The sequence below is a fragment of the Heterocephalus glaber genome, unplaced genomic scaffold, assembly GCF_053883595.1.
Source record: "Heterocephalus glaber isolate CG9 unplaced genomic scaffold, H.glaber_assembly_v1.0 deba00001472, whole genome shotgun sequence".
In the NCBI taxonomy this organism is placed as follows: domain Eukaryota; kingdom Metazoa; phylum Chordata; class Mammalia; order Rodentia; family Bathyergidae; genus Heterocephalus; species Heterocephalus glaber.
The window spans coordinates 33901257-33927074 of record NW_028258315.1 but is presented as its reverse complement, the minus strand read 5'-3'; the positions used below and the strand labels follow the sequence as shown (position 1 = coordinate 33927074).

The 25818-nt window shown below is 36.7% G+C and overlaps 1 protein-coding gene and 1 non-coding gene across 6 annotated transcripts in view; both read right to left on the bottom strand.

Moving 5' to 3' along the window:
• Chrm3 (cholinergic receptor muscarinic 3) overlaps positions 1 to 25818 on the bottom strand; it is a 485994-nt gene that overhangs the window by 292276 nt on the left and 167900 nt on the right. The window lies entirely within an intron of this gene.
• On the bottom strand, positions 962 to 1068 carry LOC147826311 (U6 spliceosomal RNA). The gene has a single exon (XR_015439633.1). It is a non-coding gene; the product is annotated as a U6 spliceosomal RNA (small nuclear RNA).

Genomic DNA, 25818 nt, shown 5'->3' with positions numbered 1-25818 from the left:
ACATAAATTTCAAAGAAGTAAGTATATTATCAGAGAGTACAGAGAAACATTTCATTTTTTAGTGATTTCAGTCCTCAGCTAAGAGAGGTAAAAATGGGTTTAAAAATTAATCTCTCCAGGGCCAGGGATTTAGCTCAGTGGCACCGTGCCTCCCTTGCAAGTGCAAAGTCCTGAGTTTGATCCTTGGTACAGCAAAACAAACAAACAAAAAAAGAGCAAAAGTTAATACATGAAAAAAAAATCTTGTTAGAGAGTACAAGAATGAGGTAGAAGAAATGAGATGAATGGAATGAATAAATATCATGGCAGTACTCTAAAGTTGAATTTAAAGTTATTATTTCTGGGCTGGGGATTTAGCTTAGTGGTTCTGCCAACTGCCTCACAAGTGCAATGTCCTGAGTTTGATCCTTGGTATCAAGAAAATAAATTTAAAAAAAATAAAATGTTATTTCTGTAAGATTGCTTTTGTCAGTTAAAAATAAGAATCCAGACTCAATTTTCCCAGATGAGGTAAGAGTTTTCTAATCCATTGGTAGTTTTATTAAATTTCCAACTTAATGAATACTGCTTCTTACAAATAGAAATAATTACTTCTTTACACTTAACACAAAAACACGGACATGAGTATGTTTAATGCATCACCTAAATCTCACAAATGACAGAGAAAAAGATGTTTAATTAAAAAAGGATTTTCCACAGGGAAAGCAATTTGTAAAAGTGTTTCAATTTTTAAAACTGCATTTTATGAATCTTCATTTTTGCTAGCATATCAGTTTCTATACAATTCATTTTTTATTGGATAGTTGAAATTTCATAAGACCACCAAAGAAAATTAGATAGAATTTGGCCTGTAATCTACTACCTCCAGTGGTAAGTGGCTAAGTTGTGGAAAATTATTTATAATTTTAATCTTCACTCCAAACAGAATTTAATGTGAAAGTATTGTGTGTGTGTTTTTTTTTAAAATATGGAACGCTTCACGAAACTGGGTGTCATTCTTGTGCAGGGGCCATGCTAATCTTCTCTGTATCATTCCAATTTTAGTATATGTGGTGCCAAAGTGAGCACAAAAGAATTGTTTTTGTTGTGAAATGCATCATATCTATATACTATCCATAATGTGTGTATGATGAAATAAACAATAATGAATTTGTGACTCAGTTTACCAAAACCTTTGAAGTTCCTTCATCCTCTCATGCACTGATCACACAAAGCTGGTTTTCATGGAGTGTTCAGTATGTCTACTCTAGTAAAGCAGAGCATCAGTTCCTACACCTGGATTTGAAAACAAACAAATAACAACCCACCCCCTAGAAGTCATTTGTTTATAAAACAGTGAATCTCACAGCTTGGTAACCTTGATTATATATGCTTGCTTACTTCTAGAGCAAGCTTCCTTCCAAAGGCTAAGAAAGACCACACAGCATCTCCTGGTGAGAACACAGGGATGACTCGCCAGATGCTTAGGTTGCCATGGAAACAGAAAGCTTGCCCATCACTAATGGTGTTTGTGATAGCACTGCTCAAAAAAAAAAAAAAAAAAAGATATCCTTGAAATAATTGCTATGTCATTCATTCCTGCTTTATTAGTCCAAAAAGCTAAGTTGTCTGTGTTGTACCTTTTAATTGTTGGTATCTCTTACAAACACTTGAGATGAAAAATAAGTATGGTACTTTTAAAAACTGTTATCTCATTGTGATAAGGGACTGACACATACTACAACATGAAAAAACCTTGAGGACATTATGCTAAGAGAAACTGAGCCAGTCATAAATGGCTCACATGAGTACTGTAGTACTGTGTGATTCCATTGTTTGGTTTAGAATGGTGATTGTCAGAGGCTGAGGATAAGAAGAATGGAGAGATGAGCTTAATGAATATTAGTTTTGCAAAATGAAAAACGTTTAAGACTAATGGCACAGTTACATGAATGTAGGTAACATTATTGAGAAATGGTTCAGAGGGTAAATTTTATATTATGTGTTTTTAACCACAATTAAAATAATTTAAAATGATTATATTATATATATATATAATATATATACATTTGAGAAAAGAAAAAACCTTATATAATAACACTTCTCACTGTTCAATGACAGATCTAAGTTCCTTATACTGTTATTATAAATATCTCTTAAAAATTAATTATTTATGGATATTTAGTAAAGTGCTTTCAGCCCATATGGGCATTACTTTGAACAAGCTTCAAAAATAACTGCTCACATACTCAATTTAATTAAAAAATATATATTAAGTTACTATTGGCCTATAGTTTACACTGTTACTTTTCATTGAAACTTTAATTGTATTTATTTTATTGAGCTCAGAATGGACTTTTTGGGGTAGCTAGTGTATCTATTTTTCCCACCTAAGTGTATTACTAATAAAAGTTCCATGTTAGTAAACATTTCACAGTCCCAGTTACATACTTTCTTTTCATACCAAAATTCACCATCTTAAATGGATACATGATTTCTAATAATAGCCCAAATTGTCCAGGTTTGCTACTAGAATGCATTTTCATGACAAAAAGATAATCTGTAAGTCAGAGTGGCTCCTCTTACCAGGAAATTGTGATTTTTAAAAAGGAGCAATTTATGAAGATTATGGACATACAGAAAGTATGAGCACTGTGAGACAAAGAGGGAGGCTGTGTGGAGGCTTTGAATTAAAGACTAAGGTGATGAAAAATAGTTGTTGCACAAGGAGAACTGAAGTGATTACAATCAAATTTGCATTAAAGTAAAGAAGCAGAAAACACTGAAGAGTCTCAAAAGATCTACATAACCTAGCAGGAGCCATGGATCTGCCCTTGGATCATGCACCAAACAGACATGCTTTGCATTCTACTAGATAGTAGTATCTTGTAGCTTATTTATGTTGCAGAATCATCACAGTAAATGCAGGTAGTAGGGAATTTCTTCCTGTTTAAAAATAATACAATTGAATTCAGATAGTTTTAGTAATTTGTGTGATGTCCTGCATAAGCCCATATTTATTTTTCGAATTGGTCTTAGGACTATAACTCTGTGACAGGCACAGATGTTTCTCTAGATTGCACTGCCTTTATCTGGCTCTAACCTCAATTCCCACTCTTTTCCACTTTATTACTCAATAAGCTCCACCAGATTTTTATGCATATTGACATTTCCTTTGAGAAAATAGAGTTAAAAAAACCACTTCCATCACAGGGGATCAGTCTGGTCAAAAAAATTATCTGCTTGTTTTATGGATCAGGAAACAATCCAGCATTGCCATTACCCACATCCCCATGATTCACATTCTAGGCCTCTGTAAAACCTCCCATCCATCACCAGACAGCATAGCCCCCAGCAAATTAAATGAGGAAGATGCAGATTGGAGAGTGCAGGATGAGAAGAATCAGCTGAAAGGGAAATGCCAGCATTGGAGTTACTCCCCTAGGATAATTAGTACCTTTCCACAAATGTGAAGATCCACTTAAGAAATGACATAATCCTCTCCATTCTATTCTCAAATGAGAAAATGATTCCTGCTTCCTGGCATTGGGCTTTAAAATAACTCCCAAATCCCACACAATTTTAAATCAAAAGGGTTAAAAATCTCACATACACTTCATTGTATTCTCATGTGAGGAAATGTATTGTAGTTTAAGCTATACCCAGAGACTGACACTGACTGAAACAGAATAGAGAGAAATAAGGAAGAAATGAAAGGCTACTTAAATGAGGAGGAAGGAAAGAAGGAAGAAAGAATGGAAGGAGGGAAGGAAGGAAACCAAAGGGGAGAGAGAAAAGAGAAGGGAGGAAGGCAAAGAAAGCAGGGAAAGAGAAGAGAGAGAGTCAGAGAGAGAGAGAGAGAGAGAGATTCCTCTGATATATTCAAAGATTTATGCATATGTGAGAAGATACTTCTTTCTAAAGTTAGGATTAGGAACCCATTACTTTATCCTTCTCTTGTTTCTAATTAAATATTTTCTGGGGAGAAAAACTATCCACTAGGGAAGAAAAAGTCATTTTTCTTGTTTCTGTCCATTTTCCAGGATATTACCCTAAGTGATGGTCTGAAAAAGTCTCCATAGATTCACACACTGGTCTGCACTGTGCGAGGTGCACAACAGATCAGACCCAGGGTGCAGAGGTTGGGTGTAACCAGTGTGAGAGCACAGGGTCTTCCTTAGTGACAGGGTTTATGATCACTTAGTATTCCCAGGTCCACACTGGGAAGGAGCAAGTAGTGAAAGAGGAGCCTGGAAAGGCAGCAGGTGAGGGAGGAAAACTGAATGCCAAACTCCTTTCTTGGACAGAAGGAAGTTGTTGAGGAGTTTTCGGTTAGAGGGGGACACCAGAATTACATTTAAAAGAGCAGGCAGGAGGTTTGGCAGAAGTGCAGAGCTGAAGACAGACCCAGTGAAAGACCAGTTCATGGCTCCTAGTGCCAATAGGAAATACTCTGCACGCTCAGGGTTTGACTGAGACATGCTGAAGAAGGGGCCATGTGCAGAGGGATTCGCAGAGTCCAAAGGACCACAGATGAAGGCAGAGCACACAGGGACTAGCTACAGTGAGAAGATGGCAGGGGAAAGGAACAGGGAGGGAGCAATGCTCTTGGCAAAAGTTGGGCTGGAAGGGCCTCCCTGGATGAGCTGTGTCCCTGAAGGAAGGCAGATAAAACCAGAACCATGGAGACGCAATGGCAGTCTTATGTCTCCAGGGACTCCTCCCACTGCTCTTATGCAAGCAGAGGAACCCATACAATGATAAGCAGCCTCCCAGAGCACCAGGCAGCATGGAGAGGACAAGAAGGTTGGGATGGCTGGGCCACCAGGCATAGGAGAGGTGTTGTGGCCCAAAGAAAGAGAGTTGAATGTTAGGCTGGAGAGGAAGAGGCTGACACTAGAGATTATTTGAAAGTCAAGCTAGACCCAGTTATGGATTGGATGTGGAAAAAGAAGAAGAGAATTCATGGATGGTTTTGTGATTTCTAGTGTTGGTGACAGGTGACACTGCTTTTCATTAGAAGAGAAAATACACATTAAAATGTGGGTTTAGGAGAAACTGATTCTTATGTGTGCATTTTATGTCTGAGCTGGTGGCACAGCCAAGAGGCTGTATAAGTTATTGAGTTTGGGTCTGAGCTTACTCCATGAAAGGAAGGGGTAGGAGATAGACTTTGGACACAGTCAGCAAAAGGATAGAAGATGAAGCCAAAGGAAAAATGGGGATCCCTTAGCTATAGTATCAGGAAAGAACAGCAGATGGTTATGTGGCAACCCTGTGGAATATTAATGTTTAGGGATCCAAGAAAGGAAGAAAGACCACCAAGAGGCTGTGGGTGGGAAGCAGTAGAAACTAGAGGAGAGTGTGGTTCACAGAGTTACTGTGGGAGAAAATTAAATGAGAAGGATGGAGAAGTGTCCTTTGGATCAGGAAATGCAAAGGTCACTGTTGAACCTAGGATAAGCAGTTTTGGTCAGTCATGAATGGAGAGTTTCCACTGTAGTGGGGAGAGCTGAAAATACAAGAGAAGCAAGTAGGTAGGGCAAAGGCCCTGTGTCATTTGACATGAATTCATCTGTGACCGGAAGACTTGAGATGGAGTCCTGTCCCCGGGAGTAGACACAACTCAGGCAGAGGGGTCTAGCACCAGGGAGAAACTTATTCCCACAGAGGTAGCACAGCAGGAGGTGGGTGGTAAGAATACACCAAGGAAGAGCCAAACATAAATGAGCATGAGCCTGTGTCAATCTACAGGTGGATGTATGGAGGTCAGGCTGTTCATTCCGGTGACTTGTGTATGAATCTCATGGCTTGATGTGGTTGAGGCGGGGCTGGGTGAGAACACAAGTCCATAATATTGTCTATGCTGACCTCACAGCACACTTTCTCAAATTTGGAGAAAGCACTCTCAATATTTCCAATATTTAGAGAGAATGAGAGGAGGGGCAGGGGAGGGAGAGGAAGGGAAGGAGGAAGGGAGGGAGGAAGAGAGGGAGAGAGGGACAGAAAGACAGGGAGAGACAGAGACAGAATGAAGAAGAGAAGGAGGAGGAGGAGGGAAGCAGCAGGAGCCTTTGCAAGAAACACTTTTTAAAAGGTATGCATGTGTTTTTCTTTGGTGGCAGTGCTGGGGATGGAACCCAGAGCCTTACACATTAAGCAAGTACTCTACTACTGAGTTACAACCCCAGCCTGATTAAAATTATTTCAGAGCTATATGGACTCAGTAAAATTTAGGAGCTAAATCAAAGTTTAAAAACTCAAACCTTTGTTGCTGCCTCCCCAAACAAGTCAGTGGGTACCATCTGAGTTGAGAGTCATTTTTGAACCACATTTGGCCTTACCCTTTAAATTTTCCAGTGTGCATAAAGCAAACTCAGTTAACATCACTTCAATCCAAATAAAATTACAAAGGCATTTATGGCCTGCATTATATGAAGACAAACTTGCAAGCTCTGGCACACAAGCAGAGTCTCCTGAGCCCTTGTCCAGCAGCCCTTTCATTATACCAGTTTTACAAGAATATAAACACAATGGGCATGAATTCATCACAGGGCACAATCAGGATGCAAGGAGCCAAGGAACAGCACACTTTTTGTTTTCTTAGACTCAACACAAATCCAACTTTTTAAGCCCCTCTGCTGAGCTGGCAGGGAAATATAAGCCATGATGATAACAAAGGCTTATCAGTAACAATTTCAATACCAGCTGAGGCTTTTCTGAGGTCCTGGGGCCTCAGTCTGCACCAAAGCCCAGGGAGCTCCTCAACCAGCCAAGCGGTCACTTGTCAGCTGTGCACACTATGTGAACCCCACCCCCTGGTTCTGCGCTGTGGTTTGTGTGCTGTGTTTATGCATTTTAATTTTACAATGAAGACTTGGATGTCTAAGGCAAGCAGCATTAGAATTTCCTTTCATGGCTTCCCTTCTAGTGCGTACTGCGCTGAATTACACGTGAGCCCCAGGTTCTCAGAAGCCCCAGTGTTAGGGCTCTTTTTTGGAAGAAAGGAGAGTCCTGGCAAATCCATTTTCCCTACATCTTTCCCCAAAAAACAAGGTAGCAAAATCTCTTCAACAAATTTAACAAAGACAAGAAAGGTTAGTGATTGAAAAATATATATACATGATACACAAAAACCAAAACCGAGGTAAAAATATATTACAGCATTCTAGTATTTAAAAATTTCAAAGCATTTTAGTACTTCAAATATTTTAGTATTTAATGCCTGAAGTGAGATAAAGGACAAGTTGGGGGAATTAATGCAAATTAATATTGTGATCATGTGGCTTGACTAATAAGAGATAAAAGAACAAATTAAAAAATTAATTAGAAAAAATTCAAGAGCAGAAAACTAAGTACAATCACTTCACTGAAAAGAAAAAAACACTACTGGACTATAAATTTCAGAGACCAGTTTTTACTGCAGCTTCATTTCCTAACTTGGTTAACTACTGATAGTTATGATAACATGGACAATCTCAGCATCCAAAAATCATCCCCTCTTGGTAAAGCTATTGAAAACATTTATAAATAAAGGTGCACATTTTTTCTATATCACAATAAAAATCAAAACAGGCTGGGAGCAGGAGAGGGCAGAGAACACATCCTGTGCCTTCTCATATCTCCAGTATCTGGCTCTTGGGACATGTTCAAAAGTGCATTTTGATGATGATGATAATACAGTGGCAGGATGGTATAAAGAAAAATATGATCAAAAATGTAAGTTGAAGTGAAATACTAGTTTTCATCCATAAAGTCTTATGTTTTATTTTACTATTTATTTATCTGTTCATTTTACCTCGAGTCTTCCGATTAAAATAGGAGCTCTTTTGAAAGATCAAAAAAGTTATTTTCCTTGCAAAAAGGTGCTCTCTCTTAGATTTCTCCCCCATTCTTCCCCTTTCACAGACCCGAATAGAAACACAAAGCTTAATTTGTTTTCTGTGTCCCAAATTGTTTTGCAAATGTTTGGTGACTTGGGCAACATTTACAAGTATACGTAGTATTTGTATATATATGCAGACACTCTCAGAAAATTTCATTTATCTGACCCCTAATCCCTTCAATATTAGCATTTAAAAATTGTCTGGATGAGAGAGGATACACTTGGGGCTTACACAGGAACTTGTGCTACGCCCTTCTCAATCAGGGTGGTTGGAACCCATGCCAACACCCTCACTGAGAAAAAAACTCAACGTATTAGTTAAAATTAACAATGTGTTAGGAGATACAGTTATCTTTAATAATACATTTAGTTCATCAAAAAGAAAAAGCATACCGATAGAGCTATTTTTACAATGGGTCATATTTTTCAAACAATAAAACAATGGTCTGCTATTTGTTAAGATTTTTTAAAATAGTAGCTCTATTCAGTTCTCCTTTTAGCAACTCTCTTCGTTGTAGGAGCTGCTTACTGACTCTCGAGACTTTTGTACTTCCAGCTCTTCTTTCACTTAAAAAATTAAATAAAATTTTTAGGGACATATGGCTTTTCTTCCACCTCCATGTTTCAAATTTACTTTGAAACACCTACACAGAGCTGGAGGTTTCTAAAGTGTCAACAGCTGAAATATCCCAGGAACTGCAAATGCTTTTCACATTAAGAGCCAAGAGATGGAAAATTACTTGATTTAAAGAATGAAAAGGAAGGTAGTCTTAGCAGGTTATCTTAACATTAATTTATTTCTATGAGACTCCACATATCCCAATGAAAATAGAAAGATGGAAGAAACATTGAATATCAAATTGTTTAAAATCTAAATTTTATAATACATCCAGGTAAAATACACTTTAATGTGGATTTTTTCTCTAATTAAAACGAAGCATGAATTAATACTGAATCTTAGTATAATGACAAGGATGTTTAAGTTCTGTCTCTTAGTAAGTTCTGTCTGTATTAAAAAGAACAAACACTGGCATAACTTGGAATCCAAATTATAGAACTATGGGCAAAATTAAGGAAATAATAAAATTAAAAAATAGAATTAAATTTTGGCATTATTATATAAATAACAATATAATTCCCCTGATACACAGTCCAAGTATTGACAACACTAAAGCTAATCTGACCACTTTAGAGTGAATGGTTAAAGTAAGTTGGACTTGTTTGAAGAAATTCTAATCTCTTCCACCCAAATGAATAAATATTAAGTATATTTCCGGATTCCTTACAATCTCACAGGCTTGGAGAATTTGTTAGTTGAGAGAGAAGTTAGAAAATGCTCTGTTATAACACAAAGTAAGCAAACATCTTGGAAATATATAGTTTTCAAATACTTAAATAAAACCAATGACTTTGTGCTTTATAAAAAGAAAGTATGGATAAATGATTTAAAAAGTAGAGATCTAGCTGAATATGTCAATAATTTAAGTCATGGAAAATATTTCAAAGACTGATTTTTTTCAGTGACTTAAAATAATCTCATTTCTTTTCTTAAAAAGATTCTATTTTAATCGTGTATTCCAGCAGTTTTTCTTCATGCTCTTGGAATTCCAGCTATCAATAATGAAGTAGTCAGTTTAGTCAAACTGTGAAATGGCCCCAAATGCATTGGAAATTATACTTTTAAAGACCTCACAGTTTGAAACAGTGAAGCCAGGACTTACAGCAGGCTTTGAGCTTAAATGAAACTTTTTCACCTAGGGTAAACTGACACCGTAATTATAAATTCACAAGTTTTAGACTTCAACCTGTATATACCAGTGCAGTAATAACACTGCTTCATTCACAATAACAATATTCTCCTAAGGTTACAAGCAGTGCTTCTCATACACAAACATCTTGCAAAATGTACTCCTTTTCAACACATTTTGTGATACATACCACACATAGAAAATTTAACCATTTGGGCAAAAGTTTTGTTGCTGCTACTTCTATCTTCCTAACATAAGTCAACAAATTTCCAAGTGATCCAACTGTGCTTATCAAATTGAACTTCAGAAATGTAGTTTTGTTCCTTTGCTGATAAATCAAATGAATCATTTAAAAATACTTCACTTTTGATTTCCAAATATTAAAACTAATAGTGTTAAATTGTGTCATCACACAGCATATAGGAAAAATGAATGCTAGCAAACTAATTTAGACATTAAAAAGGATAAAAAGGATATCTACTCATATTTTTTATTAGACTTTCTGATGTATTACATTACTGATGATAATCATCAATACCAATTAAAGGCAGGGAAAAAAGATGTCAATAATAAAGAAAACACCCAAGAGCACAATTAAAGTGGTTATATGGAGTGGTAAATAATGAACTTGCTCATCAGTAAATTTGAACATGAGGGTTGAATTATAATTTTGAGGATTTATTTACAACTTAATGGCAATTGATTTTGAATAAGAGTTATAGGTGGGAAGGACTGCTTCTGAAGGAGCAGTAATTAACTGTGGTAGTATTTCAAGTTCATTAATGACTTCTGCTCTTCTCAGGGCAGAGTGAAGACCTGAATCAGTGGATGTTTTGTTTAATTTGGTGGTTCACTGAGAGCCTGGCACTATATCCTCCATTAGAGACATGTTACTTGACAGGACTAATCATTCCACTATTTATCATAGTTCATCTCTTTTTTTTGGTACCAGGGATCGAACTCAGGGCCTTGCGCTTGCGCAGCAGGCGGCGAAACCACTGAACTAAATCCCCGGCCCCATAGTTCATCTGTTATTTCAAATATCCCCAAGCCATTTTTCAGGAGAAATTCTCAGTCTTGTCGGGAAATTTACATGACTCCACAGATGATTCTACAAACAGGCAACAAGCTGGAAATTTCTATCTTCTGATTATGAGTTGGTCTATAAGTACATAATTTTAAGGAAAATCATTAAACAAAAAGAGAAAATAAAAATCCAGCCATTTGGTTTGGGAAATAGAGAAGGGAAAAGCTTGGAGCAGCTGTTCAAATTAGTATGGTTATTACAGATATTAATATAGTTGGTAAAGTTTTCCTAGCTGTGTAAACTAAAGATTGAATTATATTAGTCTCGTAAACAGATCCCAGAATTGATCTTGATCAAATGAAATAAGATAATTAAGACCATTTCTTCTTCTTTTTTTGAGGGGGTGGGTACCAGGGATCAAACTTGGGACCTTGTGTTTGTGAGGCAGGCGGCAGAACCACTGAGCTAAATCCCTGGCTCTGGACTCTTTCTTCTTTTTAAGAAATGATCTAAAGTAAAGATATAAATCAAATGAATCTAATTATTACTTTGGTCCAACATCCAAGTATACTATGAAAATTACAGAGGAAATCAGGACCTTGGGCATTAAAGATCAATTAAAAAGCAAAATAAAGAAAAAGAACAACAATAAAAAAAAATAACATCTGACAGTTTCTGCTAGAAAAAAACAGTAGGGCTGCTATATGTGAAGAAGAAAATTTGAATGTGTTAGTCAGTCAGGTAAATTACTTCATGCTAAAATTCAAGAGTTTCTAGACTAACCATATTTTTGAGGGATGAAGCAAAAATCTCTTCACTGCAATAACGTTTTCTGAGAGTGAAATTCTTTTTTAAAAAATACAGCTATGCCTCTACTATGTCTAGGACACTAAGGAAATGTATTGATGTCATGATTCAGGGGCTCCATCTATTTTTAATGAAGACACGGATAGAGGACTAATTCAAATGAATAAGCTTCACATACAGAAAGCTAGCTACTTCAGCAGAGAAACAATAAAAGGCAGGAATTCTGTTGTTCTGCCAGCTCAGAGCTCTAGAGCAGGGATTGATGCTTACTAGTGACCAAGAATGAAAGCCCTGTCAATCAAGGCTTTTCAACTTTTACTTTTTAGCATAAGCTGGGCAATAATCTTCTATGTCACTTACTGCATCCTCTCTTGAGGAAATAAAAGTATATTTATAAAATAATACTCTTATTTATAAAAATAGGCTAAGTGCTGTCATTTCTCAGGACATAAAATTTATAGCACATTTCAGCTGTTTAGATAAGATTTCATACTATATTACTACTATAGTCTCAGACACAGGGCCCAATGACATGCCTGTTAGTGAATCAATTATTCTGAATGTTCAGCTGACTGCCTATACATTTACTTATGTGGTGATGAAAAATCCAGTTTACAGTATTAATTCAGTTTAATCTCCTTTTTTTCCCAAGAAAAGACTGCACACAAGTTGAACTTTACTATGCAGTTCTAACTTTAAAATTAAGAAAAATAATACTTCTCATGTCAATTTTAGTTACTGTTTTTGCAATGGTAAGATGGTGTGACCAAATTCTTTTATCTAAGCTGTCAACTGAATAAAGAAGACAAAATTTTGTACAGGATGATGGCAGGTATTAGGTAAGAAGATGGTGCCAGGAAAGGTCAGAGAATCAGAGGTAAAAACAAGAGGTTACGGGAAACAAGTGTTTTTCATGTAGTAGGAACTAGCCTGGTGATGCTAATCATGAAAGTCTACATTATAGGGAGAGGAGCTTGTCACAGGGAAGAAAGGCCAAGAATTGTCACCACCAAGAATTGTCACCACCAAGAATTCTCACCTATAAATTGGTGAGAAGATGGGAAACATGCTCAGTAGTTGGTTGAAACTAATGATCTTTAAGACACAGGCCAGTTCTAGCACAGACATGTATATTTAAATGTCTTCATAAGTTTTCAGTCTTTTGCATAATTTCAATGTGACATAGAACCAAACCAATTTTTTTTGCATATGTCCTGACCCAGTAACATGACCATAATATTTATCAAAATGTGAAGGTTGAATTAGGTTTTTAGCAGCCCCATTGAAGGCAAAAGATTTAAATGATCTGAAGAGAAACCAGAGTATAGCAGCCCCATTATACACTGGGCTTATATTTAAATTTGTAGCCAACTAAAATCCTCAGGCTTTTTCCCCACCATGTAAATCAGTGCTTCTCTGTCCTTTATCTGTATGATAACATTTTAAATTTAAATATAGGCTTTTATGTTTATTCCTGTTATATTTAATCTTCTTGGTTTTGATCCAGTAACTCAGCCTGCCAAAAATTCAGCTTGCTAAATAAGGGATACCAATCAGTTGCTTTCTATCTTCCCTGGAGAAACTAAGGAACTTCAAGCTGAAAATGCATCATAAAGAATTTGGGTAACATAAAAAGAATTTTCTGAAGGGAAAGTCAAAGAATGTAGAATAGGTATAGGGGCATTTTTTAATTTAAAAACTTTTTTAAATCATAAAATTTCATCTGTCAAAAATGGTTAAAACAAACCTCCTGGGAAACTTTTATCTCTACTTTGAGAACAACTGGTCATCTTTTCTTTGGGTCCCAATTATCTTTTGTTTTATAGTGGTAAGATGTACTGTCCCATTCATTTATGTGGTTTCTCCTTTTGCTAGATGGTAAAATACACGAGGACAGGAATCATCTCATTGGTCTTTGTGACCCAAATATATAATAACCATTTAACAAAATTTTAATTGTTGATATTATTAGACACTGAACGATTGAAGGCAATGTGTGGGAGAAAAGGGTGCAACTATTTCATCCACAAACACTCAGCAGCTGCTGTTCACCAGGAAGAGCCAAAAGCCAACAAGACACCTCTCTTGGGCTTGGTCTCTTAGCGGGTGATAAGAAGAGGGAAGGCAGACAGACCAGATGGTTTATGAAGGCCACCATGTATCTTGTCAGTCTATTGCATCACATCAGTGATGTTTGGTCTAAGATGATGCACATTCAAACATTAAAATATGCCTCAGAGAGAAATCTAAATTATTGAGACTTAAAATGTGAGTTTTTATAAAAGACAAAAGTGCTTCTATTATTTTATTTGTCACTATGGCATTTACAGCACTTTAATAGAAGTGCTAAGAGAGAGGGTCTTATTTGTAAAGGCATGCATTTATTGGGGACTTACATTCAGATAGCCAGAAATACCTAGTGTCATGTAATTCCCATGTACTAATACATAATTGTCCAATTCTTTTTTTTTTTTTTGGTACCAGGGATCAAACTTGGGACCTTGTGCTTGTGAGGCAGGCATGGGAACCACTGAGCTAAATCCCTGGCCCCACTAACACATAATTATTTTTTGATGATCAGTGCTTGCAATTAGCACCTTAAAATCATCCATGGTAGAAAGATATCTACACAGCTAGAAGGCTATTGTCACTCAGTTTAGTGATTTAATAGGTATTAAATTTGGTTGCTCATTGTGATCAGTACATTGATGATTCATGGGAATTAATACTTTTTTGGGGGAATTAATACTTTTAAAATTCTCACAATGATGCTTCACTAAGTCACCAACATAATGGATTTACTTTCTTATAATACTTGCAGATATAAAGTGGATTTACAAACCATAATTCCTTTCTACAGAGTGGTCTGGACATTTGAGAAATGTTATATACATGCATATACATTCATTCCATTGCTCTCCATGTCAAAAACTGGCACATTTTGTGGTAAGTGGTATGTTCCACATGAACCCAGATATAACTATTATTTAGCAGCGTTTCCCTGAACTTGAGTATCCAGTCCTATGCCATTTGGTTCCACTGTCACAGAGCAGGACACTGAGCACAAATAAGTTTAAAACAATATTGTTCCAAATTCCTCCCCCCTTTTTCCTTTGCTTTTGATTTTCAAAATCATTTTTTGTTCCTGGCAGCCATGTTACTGTACACTAAATAACTGCAAGATAATATCTGAAAATCTAAAGAGAACAATAGAAAGTTCTACTGGAGCCTTGATTACTCATTAAATCAATGAACATTCTTTCAGTCAACAATTATTCACTGATCTTTTCTTATACGTCATGCGCTATCCTGTATACTAGAGGTACATGAATCCTATGTTAACAAAATAAAATACTTCCATACAGAAGAGAAGTATTTTCAGATATATTTCCTCATCTCTAGTGGGACATACAGTAAAGTGGACACTGGGAAGCCTGATCAATATTCTAATCCATAGTTTCATAAATCTTATCCCCAGATTCAGCTACTCTCTGGAAGCTGCAGGAGATGATATTCTAACTAGCAAATGAAACAATCTGCATACATGCTTATATCAAGTTTGTTTAAAATTAGAAAATGGCATAATGTATTCAAAAATTTTATGCAGTATTTGCATGGAATTAAAAAATATGCTACATGCTTTGAATTAAGAGAGTAGAAATGTGGAGCTCATCGATCGCTCTGATCTGATGTTTAAAAATTCAAATGAAAAACCCTTTGTACACAAATAACTTTAAAAGAAAAAGAAAATACATAAGTTTGTTTACTCATCTGATAAAAATATAATTAGCATATTTGAGAAAACTGGATGGATTAAATAAGATCTTTAAAATTTAAGTAACTATAAAGCTTCTTTTGTTGCTTAGTGAATGATAATGTTTCTTTATATTGAAAGTAAGAAAATGCTTCCCTCCACCAGAATATATCTTTATGACGGTGGCTATCATTCCTGAATTAAGCCCTGCAAAAATGACTTTGTTGCCATTTAGGAGTTAAGAGAAATTGAGACAAGAAAGAAATATGGGGCAAGGAGACAGGCAAATGCACAGAAACATAAAATAGAAACTATTAAGTGTCTGCTGGTAATTAAAACAGTTTTGCCAACTGCAAGATCTTAAATGCTACAGTTGGCTTAGAATTCCTTCTCCTCAGGCACAAGCAGCTCTCTGCTTCCTAGTGTTCTGGCATAGGCCTGTAAATGAATGCATCTCTCCACTGGAAGAAAATTCATTTCTGATAGATTAGTTGGGCGGGGGCGGGGGGAGACATGGAATTTCTACCTTGTATCCCTTTTTGTATCCTTTTTTTCTTTTCTTTTCTTCATCAAAAGGCCAGGAGCTACAGTGAGCTGACTGGTGAGTAGCTGGCTTCTCTGGGGCTGAGTTCATTCCTCCCAAGGGAGGTGGGCAGCATGCCACTGTCTCCATGGTGAGCATCATGGGCCTGCAGGAAGCCACTAGCACCCACCTCGCAGCAATCCTCAGCACATGGGGATGAGCTCAAGAACCACCTTGCAGAGGGTGGCAAGAAGGACTACCTCTGATTCTGGTCTGCCTGCTACAGAATGTGTGAAACACAGCCAAGATCAACACTCCCAGGGCTCAGGAAAGAGGGTGTGTGTTGGCTTTTTAATGTATGGGAAGGTACAGGATTGAGGAACTTAGTGGGAGCCCAGATTTCTCCATCAGCCATGTTTTCACAGCCAACTTTATAAAAAAAAACACCTGTCTTTGAGAGATGCCAAGATCCAAAGGAAATAAGCCAAAGCTTCAATCTTCCTTTTTCCTCTTTTTTCTTTCCAGATCTAGGAAGAAGGGTCAATAAGCCAGCAACTCAGTCATCCAGTCTTCCAGAATCAGCCCTAGTCCTGGCTGTAGCTCAAGAAATATGACATAAAGTGCAGACAATAATTATAACTTACTCAAAACATTTAAAGAGCCTCATGGCACTTTCTTCTGTTAAAATTATAACTTTTCTACAGAAATAAGAAGGAAGCATGCAACATATCTGCTTCAGAATGCATCTTCAAATATAGAATAAAGAGAAATAAAATATTTTCAAAAGAACTGTATCCTTTGCAAATGAATTTAGTGGTTAATAGACTAATCTTGAGTTGTTAAAGAATGGTAAGGAGATTATTTTCTGGCTTCTTGTTTTGGTTCCAAAAGGTAACTGAAATTTTATTTTTGTCTGTGTTTTGATTCAGAAGAATTCAAAGCCTTGACATTGGCTTTGAGAAACTTTCATACTGCAAAAAAAAAAAAAAAAAAAATAGGCTGCAGTCCAAGATCACCTCCAGGATTTTCACATGAAGACCTTCACAGCTCCATGGGCCAGTTATGTATTAATAGGCTTTGGTGCAATTCCAGAGCTAAAATCTTCAAAAAGCCAGCAACAAAAAAACACCTCTGTAACGTTCAGTCTATTCTGACTCAGCATGACCACAGATACTGTTTTATAAAGAATCTAAACATCTTTAACACATTAGCTTGCAGCCATTGGAGGTCACTGTCGCTATCTGCTTCCTGAGGGGAGCAGCGAGTATTAGAAATTAGAGGTAGCATTCAGGAGTCAGCAGGAGAAGGGTTGCCAGTCTACCACATCAAGGTTGGCACCATAGTTTATTAGTGGAGTTCCACTGGGCAAGACTGCTTTAAGTGGGGCACAGCATTCTCATCTCTATAATGAGAATAATAAATAAAACTGACATTTTAGAGGAAAAAATTTTAAACGGAAGTACCCAGCAAACAATACATGCAAATTAATGTCTAATTCTTTTTCTTTATTCTGCATGCTTTGGAAAATGTGATATGAGATGGTGACCAAATTTTACTCATCAAGTTAATCCTGAAGTTGCCATTTAAAATTCCTATTTCATCTCTCTGTTTAAAATGCAACAACTTTTGAGAATACAAATGTCCATTGGCTTTTATAACAGTTCAAGGGGACAAGTGGTAATAGTGTACAACTCCCCAAAACATACGCCTACTCAAAGTGTGACTGGTGGACACAACAACACTGGATTCACCCAACTCAGTGCTTACCCTTGCATAGTGCTGAGGAAGGAAAGAGTGATGGTTGCTCAGTGACAAAGTGATCAAAGGGCTGGCATTCCTGCTAAACATCTCTAATCGATCAAAGATACAAAGAGTTCTGGTCTGTGACTGCGTCACATTTTTACTCCTTTTGATAATCTTAATCATATCCTTTAATCTTAGCTACAGCCACTCAACATTGTTTTGCCTATTGATCATCATCTCTCTGTGTCACATTTGTGTGGAACACATTTTTCTCCTGACCAGCTGGGTGACTCCTATGAAGACACTGAACCCTGATGTTTTCTCCAAGATAATTCATTAGAGAATTTATAATCACAAAAGAAAGGACAGCAAACTACCTATTACTCAAGCGTAATTTCCAGATTATTATCCTTTTTGTATCAGATATCAAATGTTCCTTGATTGTATCTGCCTATGAATATATAACTGAAAGTATGTATAAATTTATATATATTCATGATATCTGCATCCAAACACACACACACACACACACACACACACAATGCTTTTTTTAGAAGTTTAATTGTTGCCTGCATAAAAAACTGCTGGCTCTTATAATTATAAACCACAGGCCTATTGGAATAATTCTAAACAGTTCTAACTATTTCATAATAAGCACATAAAGTTAATTTTACTTTAAAATTATAATATCGATATCTCAGTAAACATGACCTTGAGGTGAATATCAGGAAGTATAGCTTACATAAGGTTAGGCAACATGATATTCACACAACCAACTTACGCTTTTCAAACTGGCTTTTGAATGAGATGAGAAACATATTCCAGGATAAGAGGAGGGAATATTACTGCTTGTGACACTTTGTGGGGGCTAAATCTGGACACTAATAAGAACCTCTCTAATCCCAAATTCTCCTGGGCTATATTCTCAACACACTCTTTTAGGCACTCTCTTTAGTTCCTAAGGGAATAGTCTACTTAATATTTATTCTCATCCTACTTCTCTTCTTATATATGTTCTTACATGCACTACTAAAATATTTGAATTCACTTTTAAAAAGTCTTACAATGCTTATTTAAAAATACCTCAAAAACCCAAGAGTTTGAAATAGACACTAATCATAAGTGTCTTTCTTTCTTTTTTTTTTTTTGGTACTGGGGATCAAACTTGGGACCTTGCGCTTGCGAGGCAGGTGGCAGCACCACTGAGCTAAATCCCCAGCCCCCATATGTGTCTTTATTTCTGTCTCAGCCTTTCAGAATAATTATTTCAATCAAACCTGAGGAAAATACAGCATTGTTCTTCCATTTTGGGGCACTGCTGGTCTGGGAGGAGGTGAGGGGTCCTGGGCCCAGGGCCCAACTGCTAGTGGCGAAGAACACCTTTTCTTTTACTTCAGGCTTCATTTAAGGGAGTTATGGAGTTTAAATCTGTAGTGGGTTCATTGGTCAGCAGAATAGGAGACACTGCATAATTTAAAGGTTTTTTTTCTAAATAGTCACAAGATTTTTGCAAAACTTCCCCAGCTAGAGTAAATAAATAAATGAATGATTAGTAATCATTCTGACAATAAAAATGTGTTGGGTGACAAAAAATAAAACAAAATCCTGTTATGGTGATTATACTGATGGCTTTACTTTGTCATGATGCCAAATGAAGGAAATTAAATAAATCTTACATTTCTGCTCAGAAAGGTGGGTGTATAGTGGAGGAAAGGGAGAGAAAGGCAAGTCAGAATCAGTCAGATTAACTTTAATGCAGTACTTAGCTAAGTAACTATTCAGTTAAAAAATATCATCTCAGACCTGATATCTCTATGGCAAATTCACCTACACCACCATAGCTCTTTGTATCCCTTTCCTGTGTGTGCATGTAAAGTGTTCAAAACCTTAAAGATACAGACTGGCTTTTATCTTTTATAGCCAGCAGTCACAGGCACTGGAGAGACTTTTACCAAATACAAGATGTGATAAAAAATATGGTGAATGTTTAATTTTTTAAAAAATGTATTATAACAAAAGATACATTCCCTTCAAAATATTCCCCCTCACTTCACTTCTAATACATTTATCCCATCATTCTTGCCACTTTTTGAAGCAATTCTGGAAGTCCTTTTTCATGAGTGCCTTTAGTTGAGCTGTCCTGGTTGCCTTGATGTACTGAATTGATTCAAAATGTTTATTTTTCGTAGTGATTTTGACTTTGGGCAAGAGCCACAAGTCACATCATGCCAGATCTAGTGAATATGGTAGATGAAGACATACCATGTTTTTACAAATCTGCCTTTCCATTGGATGGCACTGGGCGGCAGCATTCACCATATTTTTCATCAAAACTTGTAAAGAAACTCAGGAAAGAGAACTTCCAGAACTGCTTCAGAAAGTGGAAGAACAAGTGATCTACTTGAGGGGAAATATTTTCCCCTCATGATCAAGTGGGTGACTGGCAGCTGTCACTACTCAGCGTCACAAGAGTGTGCTATGGCCTGCCCTGGAAAAGACCCCAATTCAAATGTGAAGTGTGTTTTCCACTGAATACATACTGTTTTCCTACCCATTTTAAAGAAGAAAAATTATTAAACCATCATCTGTGAAGGACCATCTCTGTTTGACAATTTCTGTGTTTCATATACTCAGCGAATCATTTATAATTTAGTTACATATAAATCCACATGCAAATCTAATGCAAAAAATACAAATGGTACGAACACACAGGCTTTGCAGACTGTTCATTCATACACGTGGCCTGCCCCAAACAGAATTTCCGTGTTCCAAGGGAAACAGATGTTAAACTGTCAGTTTCTCTACAATGTCATGAGTACCCCAGAGGGAACTGCACATGGTCCAGGGTAAGTCTCCCTGAGTGGGTCACAGTGCAGATGCCAGCCAGTGCAGCCAGCTTGTGCTGAGGGCAAGGATAACAGTGAGCATTCCCACAGGAAAGCTGAGAGAAATACACCTGGCAGAAGGCCAGCAGGAGAGAGGTCAGTGGTTTCCTGTGACTCTGGAGAGCTTATCAGGGACTCTATCAGAAAAAGGAAACTAGTACAACCAGTATGGAAAACAAGTATGGAGACTCCTCAAAAAGCTAAAACTAGAAATTCCATTTGACCGAATATACCTCTCCTAGGTATTTTCTTGAAAAAGTAAAAGTTATCATGTCATAGTGATACCTGCATACCCAGGTTTATGGTAGTGCAATTCATATTGTGTATAAACACATATACAATGGAGTACTTCTCAGCCATAAAAAGATAAATTTGAGTCATTTGTAGGAAAATGGATGTATCTTGACATCATAATTTAAGTGAAATAAATCGGACACAGAAGGTTAAATATTGCATGGTTTCTCATTATGAGAAACCCCAAACATTAGTAATTTAAAGAGCAAAATAAAAGACAGATGGTAGGAAACAGGGAGGAAGACATTTTGGAGATAGGGAAGAAGACCTGGAAAAAGGGGTAGATGGTAGGGTAGGGGCAGAAAGGGGAATAAAATGACCAAGATGCAATATGTATACATACCAATTCCCCTAAATGAATGTAATTATTATGTATCACAAACATTTACAAAGAAAACACAAAAAAAGAAAGTGTCTCCCAAACAAAATTAAAGTGACTGGGTGTGATTACAAGGGAAGATACTGAAGATTGCTGTGTGAACTAGCAGCTTGAATTCAGGGGACCTTGGAAAGTTCATACTATTCCTATGTGAAGAATGCGTTCTAGAGGTCAGTAGTATAGCTAGGGACCCAGCTATGTTGTTGTTTCAGCAAATCAGATGAGAGAAAATGGTGATAAGGATTCAGATGGATTTGGAGAGAAAGCACCACGTTCAAGTGGGAAGACACTGTGCTTGTGCCTGTAGCACACAACAGGTGACCTGCAATGCAGTGTCAGATGTGCTGTTTTGGAGCCCAGGAGATCTCTGCTGACCAGGGAAATCATAGCTGTTACTGGGGCCATCGTGTGCCCGGGCTTTTAGAGAGATTGTGTCTTGTGGGGTATATTACCTGAGCGAGCAATAGTTCTACAGGGAGAAAACTGACACAGTGATTAATAGTACCCAAAAATTAAGGGGCAGAGGCATACTTATTTTTACACCGAAATGATTCTCCTTCTATCAAATGATAATATAGATTAAAAATAAATATTTTTTTTTACCAGACAAGTAAGGCTGTTGCTTCTCTAAGCCTGGAGGGTAGAAAGTCCTCTGTAAGGTGAAGTTCTCCAGTTAACATGTGCACAAGTAAAACTTCCACACAGGTTTGTGGGTTGGGATCATTTGTACCACCTGGTAGAATCCTAGTTTTATGGTACATAAAGTTTGGTTTTACCTAGCACATAATTTAGCTTTACTGTCCTCTCTCACAAGGAATTACAAGTTGTAGCTATTTAAATGGTATATATTGCTTAGGTTAAAATTTCTTCAAGTACTGGAGGGAATGTTTATTTGTACTCTTATATTATTGACACAACATCATGAAAGAGAATTTTAAAAAGCTTAAAAAGAAAGATATCATAAATCATTTGTATAACTTGCTTTACTCTTCTTTGTTAAAAAAAAGTATGAAGGTTTTTCTTTTAATTTCTACTCAGAGTAGCAGAATGATTAGACACACAAGTTTTAGACAACCTAGATTCAAACCTTGGCTTTCCCAATTACTTGCAAAATGGTATTTTAACTTAATATTCTAAGTCAAAAAAGAGATATTTTCTACTTTAGGATGACTGTGGACATTAAAGAAGATGTAATAAAGACAGCATCATAGTGCTGTTCACCTAATAAGCCATTCAAAACATAGACAACCATGGTAAATTGTATTCAAGTAATGACTGAGTCTTAAACATGTTAGCAATCAAATCTGGCTCTGCAGGTTCTCAGAAGTAAATGTTTGCCAGTGCAGACCTTGCAAGCAGTTGACACACACAGAGATAAGTCTCAGCAGTAACTACTCTAGGAAAAAGAAATGGTGTCAGTCAGGTGGAATTTGAATTCTCACTCTCCCACTTAAGAGTTATGTGACCTTAAACAAGATCTAAGCTTGAAAAAGCATAACAATATCAACTTAATGAGAAGGTTGAAAACTCAAAAAAATAATTACATTTCTATAATAAGAACTACACATATGCCTCTTCCTTCTCCTCTTCTCCTCTTTCATAGTAATATTCTTCTTCAAAACACAAAGCCATGCCTGTGCTGGTTCAGAGTCTGTGGTAGTACTAAGTGGCTCATGCTCTGCCTTTCTACCAGAAATCCTAATTGAAATGACATCAAAGGATGTCTTAAGAAGCTTAAAAAAAAAAGACAAAATGCAGCTTTGAAGTGCACTGAGGTTTGTGTAAAGAGCATCTTCCTGGGTCACTGCCAAGTGCTCCCCAGTAAGATATACACAGCATATCTTTGGGCAGTCAAATGCCTGAGAGGTAATGAAACTGTGCCCCAACATGGAGGAATGTGCTAATCTAGAAAACAATCAGAAGACACACTTATGCAGTAAACCTCTGCATGATAAAATCAATAAGACTTTGTAATTTCTTAATAATCCACATGTAACAAAGCACACATATGCGTATGTGGGTCATATATATCTATATCTCATATATACATATGAAAAAGTGGCACATCTAAAAATACAACAAGTAGCAAATCTGAGTGAGCACTGTTGGATATTCAGAGATGAGATCTGTATGTCAGATAAGAAATGATCATTTTGTTGTTCGTCTTGATAAATCCTAGATGACCACAAATCAATCATGTAACAGTTTTCTTTTTTTGTTTAATTATAATAACAGTGACTTTCCAGCACGGCACAAAAAGTTGCTAAAACTCTTCGTCAAAATAGAATATTATATAAATAATTGAAAAGTGTGAACAGCAGGCAGGAATTTTAGTTTCCTTTCTTGTTAGATAATAGCATATTCACAATGTTATTAAAAGGGAAGAAAATGTGGAAAGTGTTAATACTCAGTTGAATATGTTTTTGTCAATTTCATTTTTAATTTATGGGATATATTTGCATGTGTGTGCTTTTTCCACATAACACAGAGTGGTTCTAAGAATCTTGGTGGGAAAATTAATGTCATTTTAGCCATAAATTCTTAGTGATAGAGTGATAGAAAAGAATCAGTGCATTTGTGCAAGGCACTCCTGAGTGAGTTCAGTTTGTTCAGATATGAACAAATGCACACACATGAAGAAGAAGGAGTCTGGCACAGTGGTTAAGAACACTGGAGCTAGATTACTTGAGTTCAAATTTCAACTCACTCAGACATCTTTAAGTTGTAGGACCCTGGGCAAAGTACTTCTGTGTACCTTGGTTCCTTCCTTAGTAAAATAGTCCTAATAACACCTATCACATAGTACTTTTATAAAATGCCTTCCCAAAGTGTTTTCATAAAGATTAATTTATAATAGAGTAATATGTACATATAAAATACTTAGGGAAATGCTGGCCACACACTGAGGACTAAGTAAGCATTAACTATTATTTAGGATATATAGCAGTTTAAAAGGTATAAAATACAAAGTAGGTTGACACACAAAACTACTGAAAGCAGCAACATTTTCCTTAGAAGTAAGAAAGCCACTTTTACTATTGTAGAGTTACACTACTGGATGAAAGGGGGAAGTGAATATATTCTAAATTTCTTCTCTGTCAAGAAGATTGACTTTCCAAGTAAATGTGAAAATTGCTAAGGTGAAGTCTAGACCATAAGTGTGTAAATGCAAGGATGAAAGCAGGCTACTCAATGTGAACCCTGGCATTCTGACTTTAGATGAATTACCTTTACAGGGACTGAAAGCATCCACAAGTTAAAGTTCTTGGCTATACTGGTGACCTTGTAAACAACAACATAGGACTTCAGGAACAGTCCTGTCATTTTCAATTCTATAAAACGACAATGCTATTCCAGTTTTCCAAAAGCAATGTCATTTCAAGTACTGAGACACATGTGTTCCACATTCCAGAAATTAATCTGTAATGGATTAGCACAGCAATGGACATGATGAAGAAATATTGGGGGAGGGGGCTCTGTGAATTAGTATTGGCTTCATATAATCAATTGTGTCAATCTAAGTTCATTATTTTAGTAGGCTGGGAACCTAAAAAATATAGAATGTAATAAAATCTGAAGTCAACAAGGCATTTAACAAGATTTGTTATGGTATCTTTCATTCATTCCTTTGATCATTCATTCAACATATATTTAATAAGTGCTAAAGTTATGCCAGAGTATAGTCTCATTCCTTTATTTGATACAAGTGGTAAGATATTGATGTTAATATATCTAGTGATGATTCACAGTGAGGTATTTAAAAGTAAACTCAATAGGACCTAGTGACCAAATAGGAAGGCTGTGCTCATCAGCTATCAATAATAAATGCTTGAGGTAATCAAATTATAAAAGGAAGAAGTTTATTTTAGCTCATGGTTTTAGAAGTTCCAGTCCATGACCCAGCATATCTATTTCTTTTAGCCCTTTTAGCAATAGCAAGGAGCACATGGCAGAGCAAAACCACTCACCTTGTAGCTAGGGAGAAAAGGTGAGCAGAGGCCATGGTTTGAAGCTCTGACCCCTGGGATCTAAAATCCTTTCACTAGTTCCAATTTCTTCATTTTTTTCCCACTTCTGTGATACCAGAGGTTGAACCTAGGGTCTGAAGAGAGACCCCCCCAGTCCTGAGTATTTTATCTTGTATTTTGAGACAGGGTCTCACTTAGTCGCCGAGTTGCCCAAGCTGGGCTCAAACTCTGATACTCCTGTCTCAGCTTCCCAGAGTGCTAGGATTACAGGTGTGTGACACCATGCCTGGCTTCCTCGCCTCATGAAGATTCCGTCACCTCCCAGTAACACTAACCTAGAGACTAAGCCTTTAACACATGGACCTCTAGGGAACAGTCACGACCCAAACTATAGCAAAGGGAATGAGGAAGTCCGGTTGGTACACATTTCTCCACTGAGGCGATGGTGTAGATTAATAGCTCTAAATGGTCCATTGAAAAGTGCTAAAGTTGCTGTATGGAATCAGTTGGGGAGGATGCATTACAAGGATGCATTCTGAGTGGAGGAAAGATTCTGGGCCAGGGACCGGGTGGAGTCTCGGTGATCTTTCAGTGTAAAACACTCTGCAGGTGGTGTTGCTATCCTTTTAAGCGTGGGAACTGCTGAAAAGGTAGTAATGAAGGATACAGATACAGCTCTGGATGATATGATCTTTTAAAAAAATCAAACACATCATGAGCTATGGATTATAGCAAATCAGATCATCTTCAAAATAGCCACAAAAGAGGTTATATATGCATACAAAACATTGTCATTTCATTAAAACATGATAAATTGCCCCTTCTG